Raw genomic sequence first — 6,508 nt, 5'->3', positions numbered from 1 at the left:
CATAGTGCAAATGATCTTTTAGCTACTGTGGTTACTATTGTCTCCCCCTGCGGTGCACGTGTCACGTGATGTAAACATGCTTTCGCTGGTCTCACGCAGGCGCGCACATGTGAGCGCGGAGCACAGAGAAACAGTCAGAGATACAGGCTACAGTGAGGCTAAAAACAGAGTTCATATGACGTTTTTCGAAACAACTTTTTATGTCGGGGACACTTCAGGACTTCAGGACACTTGGATCACTACAGATTAGCATGTTGGAGATACTTGGTGGTTTCAATTTTGTGTTCTTGGATGTTAGTCTGGGGCGCCGTCAGCCATTAGGTGTGCTAGCCGCTCCCCCCGCCGATCTCTGCAAGGCATGTGAGGACTCTTAAACTTCACCAGGGCCTCCGTCGGCATATGGGTGAGTAGATAATGGCTGAATTTTCATTTTTGGGTGCACTATCCCTTTAAGAGAGTACTCTCTAGTGTTTTTTGCTTTAGTACAGCCTCTTCCGGAGTTACCTGAATAAACTATATTCTGTTGTGTTTATTCTCATTGTCTGTACGTCTTTTGTGCGGATTAAATTAATAAATTGCTCCTTTTGGCTCCTTTTGGCTTTGCTTACAGGGCTTTCGTTGAATTTCCAGAATACCAGGCATCACAAGCCCCTTTAACACTGCTTGTTCAAGGCGGGAATGTTACACTGTTGTACCGCCTTGCCGTTTTGTGTCAAAGGTACTATTGCGGAATGGGGGAACAGAGTTGTCTTGTTTTTAAGCAGGCAGTGGAGGTAGTAACATCTCTGAATTGACATCTGTGTTTAAGGGACAGCCAGCAGGATGGGATGAATGTGAAGTTTTGACAATGTGTTATGTGTGTGACCCACTGCTGGGAGATTTTAAAAGCAGCTAGCCGCAGTTAGCAGCTAACTCTAAGACAGAGAACAGCAACTGCAGATGTCCACAAATTGGGGAGGCAATGAGGTCCAGGAGCTTCTTGAAATAGGGATGGGAAATGACTGTTATCGTCATGTTATGTGACTGTTTAGAATGTGCTGCCCGATATCTATGTTATGTGTCACACCTGGGACCGAAGCTGTTGTGCTACACGTCACACTTCTGCTTTGTTTTGCTTCCAAAACATTGGCATGCTATCTTAAATCACACACTGGGATGGCATTATGCCGGTGTTGTTTGGTATACAAAAGCAAAGCCAGTGTAATGAAGGTTTTTTGAGTATACCATGTCCTGAGTATACCAAGTCCTGATCAGATACTTCTATTTTCCTGGATAATACAGCTTCACAGTGCACACTTCAAGTACATTAAAGTTAATCACATCAATTCAGTGTGGGCTATAGTCTGTGTTTGACAACTGCAGCTTTGCAATGTATTTGGGGAAAAAAATCCCTGCATCCAGCTGTTCCTTCAAGTTATTTATTTATTTATTCAGAACAAAATTAAAAAGTATTTTAAAAAAAAACCTCTGTAATCTTTTTGGCCTTAGAGCTGTCTCAAGGGAATTTCTCTGCCCCTTTTAAGAGGAGTATTCGCAAGTGTTTGTTTCTTCAGTGCAGCCTCGCCTGAGTTACATAAATGAATTGTATTTCACTGAGTGTTTATTATAGTCATCTGTACATCCTTTGTGTAGATTAGGCTACATTAATATATTACTCTTATTGGCCTTTTGCTCACAGGGCTTTTGTTGCGTTGCACTGGTGTGGTGTGGTTGCCATCGGTTCTGCACTGCTGTCCATCATACTCTCGTTATGGGGTGTGTGTGTGGTGTTATGCCAGGGCGGGGCTCAGCCTCTGGTCTCAGTCACACACGGGAGTTCAGCAGAAAGAAGGAAAGACAGACAGCAGAGACTGGCAATGGCTGCACTTGTTTTGTTGCTGTGCATGAAAGCTTCGTGAATAAAAACACCAGCTGATGTAAAACAAATTATATTCTTTGGCTATGTGTAGATCAATAAAGCTGACTCCAGTCAATTCAAAAATGCCTTGATCGCCTCTAGTGATCAGATCGTGACCCCTAATAAAAAGGGCTATAGATGACAAACAGGCAAAATACAAGATAGTCCATCACTGAGCTTAAATGAAACGAGTGCTCATAACTTACTGTAAATGGTCTCCTGCTGTGTGTTGCTGTCATCTATGGTGTGTGGTTTCACCTCAGAAAGGATTTGGCCCCTGCTCTCTCTCACACACACACACAGAGTGGAGAGACAGACAGCGAACAGTTGTTGACGGCTGTAATCTCGTGACAGTTGGCGTAAAACAAAGGATCAGATCCGGCTGTACATAGCTCAATATATCTGAACCCGATCAGTTAAAAAAATGCCTTTATCAGCCCCAATACCAATCTTTGAGATTGGGTTTTGACATCCCAACTTTATACACCTTTTGTAACTGACATTTGCAGTCATACACGTCAAGACCTGTGAACAGACTTTGATATGTAAAATCGGTGGAGTTCCCCTTGAAGAAAACTATGACAAGTCTGATGATGTGTTGATGGATGTTTGGTCAAGGAAATCAGGTTCAAAAGTCGGCATTACCTTAGCTGAGGATGTCAAGTTAGAACAATCTGTATGTTATTTTTGTTCTTTTACATTTTATAATTTATTTTACAGTGAATTATAAATGTCTTTATTTTTGTGTTATTCTGGATAAAGAGAACAGTTTCTACATTCTGATGATTTAGCCTCATCATAAAGTAGAAAATGCCACAAGAGAAACTCCCCTCAGGCTGAATGCTCTGAACCATAAACTCCTGTACTTCATACATCAGTCATCCAATAAAGAGAGTATGTACCCTCCGTCCATCCATGCCATAAGTTAACATATGACGCCAAATTGGATTCTGATGAACAGATGAAATGAGGGTTTTTTTGCTGACCTGGTGAAAGTCATTCATGCATTCATCTCATAACGGCTGATTTACTGAAACCCTCTCTACCATTGCCTCAATCAAAATCAAATTGCAGACTTGCAGTTTGTGCAGAATGCTGCCGCAAAGCTTTATTTTCACCCTTGTATTATTTATCCTACCTTTTAGCAGTGTTTTATCCAGTGTTGTGAATGACTGAGAAGAACAAATTTCTCAGTCATTCTCACGTCTTGTGCACCCCTCCCTTCTCTTTCTCTTCTCTGTGTCTCTTTCTAACATGTTCTGAATTTCAAGTTTGTCACCACCATTCTTGTCCTTGAGCTTGGCTCCCTGGTAATTAAATTAGCAGGATGAAATGCGCAGGTACTTCAACCGATTGATATATTTCCAAAGTTAACAGCCCTCCAGTTGACCCTTCGCTAATCAACTTTGTACAAGGCCCAGCACATGCACAGCCCCAGTTGAGTTAGTAAAAGAGGACCATGAAGTGAACTGAAACATGAAGCTACATGCTAATGGGAAACATGTAATCTTGGTCGCTGATGTTGGTTGTTAATTTCTCCCTTATTTTGAGTGTCTGGTTGTCTCTAGAAGCGTTTATTGTCTGCACTGTTGCATTTAGGTGCATGCTAATGTCAGGGAAATTAAAAACCAAGAATACAGGTTTCCCTGAAGATAGCATGTACCTACAGCGGTTGCCAAGATATGTTTCCCATTAGCATGTAGCTTCACGTTTCAGTATAAGCTACATTGCAGTGGCATACCTGGAGCATTTTGGATCATATTCCTGCTGGACATGTCCAGTTGTGAAGATTTTGGTTGAGAAGCTTTTATTGATGATTTTCACACTAGGAAGTGCCGCTATTCTTTGTTACAAACATTCCCTGGCTGCGGTGACAGTGCAGAGATGCCCGAAATACAGAAGACCTGAAAATGCTGACCAATCAGAGCAGATTCTGCTTTTTCAGGAGTGGAGAGAGAGACAGGCAGTAAAATAGAACATCTCAGACAGTGTCACGGCCATGGCTGCGTCCTTGCAGATCTCCTAGTGTTCCTTGTGTTTCCTTCTCCCCTGTGTTTTTGTCTCTGTCTGCCTGTGCTGGTGTGGGCGCGCTCCTCTCCTGGCTCTCAGCTCTACCTACACACCTGCCTGCAATCAGGTCACATGCTCGGTCTCCATCAGTTCCTCAGCTCTTCAGTATATGAACCCTGGCTCTTTGCCCAGTCCTTGCCAGATTGATGTTTCTCCTACAGTTGGTAGTGTCTCAGTCTTGTCCGCTTAGTATTATTCAGTTTGAGATTTTCCCTCATGTTGTGTGCTTTGACTTACCGTGTCTCCTTGTACCTTCAGGATCACCATCTCCCTGTCTGCCTGCTTGCTCTGCTTGCCGAGGACAGTTTTCAGCCACCCGCATCCACACCAATTGTCACTCCCTTCTGAACCTTGTAATAAACCTGTTAACCTTCATTTACATCCTTGTCAGTGTCCTGTGTTTGGGTCCTTCTTACTACAACTGTAACACAGAGGGTGAACACAGGTGTTCGAACACAGATTCTGAGGGAAATTAAGTGTTTTTTGACAATCGAGGCATGTAAACAAGGGCAGAATACAAGTATGAACCTAAAAATGAACATAATGGGTTGCCTTTAAATGACCCCTTTGACATAGTGAAGGAAAGGAAAAAACACTACTGCTCCAAAGAGTTCAGTTGGGTCCATCTCACATTTTTCAGCACATCACCTGAATTATTACTGTTTTATACAGAGCAGAGCAAATTATGCCACTGAAAGAAGCATTAATAAATGATAAACTAGCAGCTGTGAGCGTCAGTGTTATGCAATCACGCCCTACCAGTAATGTGTGTGTGTGCGTGTGTGTGTGCACAGTTTATGTGAGGAAGAAAGAATGATATGACCGTGTGGCTGAGGTGAAAGAGAGGGAGCTAAGTGACCAAGACTCGGGTGACGAGGCTGCCTGAGACATCCATATTGATGCTGTATTTATTTACAACCTGTGCCTCCTTGCATTGACCTGAAAGTTACCGTTCAATGCATTATTAAAAAGGCTTGAGGGCTTCAAGTGCTCTGAACAATATAGGGGGTATGAGAAGAGTTTTATATGTAATGCTTCAGCAGCACACAGTAAATGCATATATTCACTGCCTAGTTAACAGTGGTACTTTTAAAGATGCTCATTCAGTAGAGAGGCAGAATACCGGGAGTGCCAACACTTAGAGAAACAGCATGTATTGCACAAAACAAGTATCCATGGAGAACCATGTGTGAAGTGTGAAAATGATTTCAGAATGTTGTTTATGCGCATCAAGTAAGCAGCCAGTTAGTTAACCATGTGTCATGCTGTGTGCCTCTCTGCTAATAACATTGTTCACATCCCCCTGAGGAGCACAATGCATCACTACACATCAAAGTTGTGGCCTGTACAGTACAATCATTTGTACTTAAACAGTTGAAGTGTAAAGCTCTGCATGAGATGGCAATGTTTGTCCAGTGCAGAAGAAGAAGTATTGACAGTAATTGTATGCAATCCCGAGGGGTTTAACACTGGCAGTGTACAGTAGATGCAGGTCATCTTTGCTCCAAGTCTAATAAGACTGCCCTTTGTCATTATGCTCCAGTTGCTGCAGCAATCTATTACAGTAGTTGACCAGAGGTGTGCCCCAACTCTAATTCATCTCAACTCATTTAGAATGAGTCATTTACATAAACTGTGGGTGTTGGTGTGTGTTGGACCCTGTTTTTGTTTTTTTGTTGTTGTTTTTTTTTNTCATTTAGAATGAGTCATTTACATAAACTGTGGGTGTTGGTGTGTGTGGGACCCTGTTTTTGTTTTTTTGTTGTTGTTTTTTTTTTTTATCCCAATGCTATATGCATTTTATGAAATTTGCTGAAAGTTTGCTCCATAAATTAAATTTGATCAAATAATTATAAATTATAATTTCATGTTAGTCTGCTATGGGTAAGATTAGCACCACAGAGATAAAGTTATACAACTGTATTTGCTGTGTATCAGAGGGTCCCAACCTTTGGGTCAGGGCCCCCTCAAGGTGTCACAAGAGGATCAAAACAATCAACTTTATGACATGATCAACAAATTAAGAAGACAAATACTTGCAAAACTAACCAGTCATCAGCCTCAGTTGTACTTTGTGTCCAGTGCTAATAAGCAAATGCTAGCATGCTAAGCTAAGATGGTGAACAACACAGTAAACATTATACCTGTCAAACATCAGCATGTTAACGTCACTTTCAGAATGTTAGCATTCTGGTATTAGCATTTAGGTCAAAGCACTGCTGTGTGTATAAACTGGATCCCCAGGAAGGGTGTTTGAAGTGGGCTTTGAAGACAATTTTTGTAATAACAGCGGAATAACAACTATTGTGTTCGTCAGGGGATGCCTTTAGTCCCAAAAATACTTTTTACCATAGACTTACATGGCGAAAGAGATGCCTGTAAATCAGTGGATACATGTTTACAGCAGCATAACCTCAACAAAATGACTCGTCTATTGGGATTTGATCTGTTCAGTCCGATAACATTTCAAATGTCTTGAAGAGCTGCACGATTAAATCATTTTACCCCCAGTCAGGGCTAAACCGGAGGTTAGCTGCTCTG

At 41.8% G+C, this 6,508-nt stretch overlaps 1 long non-coding RNA gene across 1 annotated transcript in view; it reads left to right on the top strand.

Annotated features, from left to right (window-relative positions):
- Nucleotides 1-4,337, top strand: part of LOC126395895 (uncharacterized) — a 19,912-nt gene extending 15,575 nt beyond the window's left edge. Inside the window, exon 4 of the long non-coding RNA XR_007570502.1 lies at nt 4,226-4,337. This is a non-coding gene — a long non-coding RNA (uncharacterized LOC126395895). The remainder of the gene's footprint in view (nt 1-4,225) is intronic.
- The last annotated feature ends 2,171 nt before the right edge of the window (nt 4,338-6,508 follow it).

Source organism: Epinephelus moara, chromosome 9 (genome assembly GCF_006386435.1).
Source record: "Epinephelus moara isolate mb chromosome 9, YSFRI_EMoa_1.0, whole genome shotgun sequence".
NCBI lineage: Eukaryota > Metazoa > Chordata > Actinopteri > Perciformes > Serranidae > Epinephelus > Epinephelus moara.
Note: the sequence above shows the minus strand (reverse complement) of the source record. Positions and strands in the feature narration are given on the sequence as shown.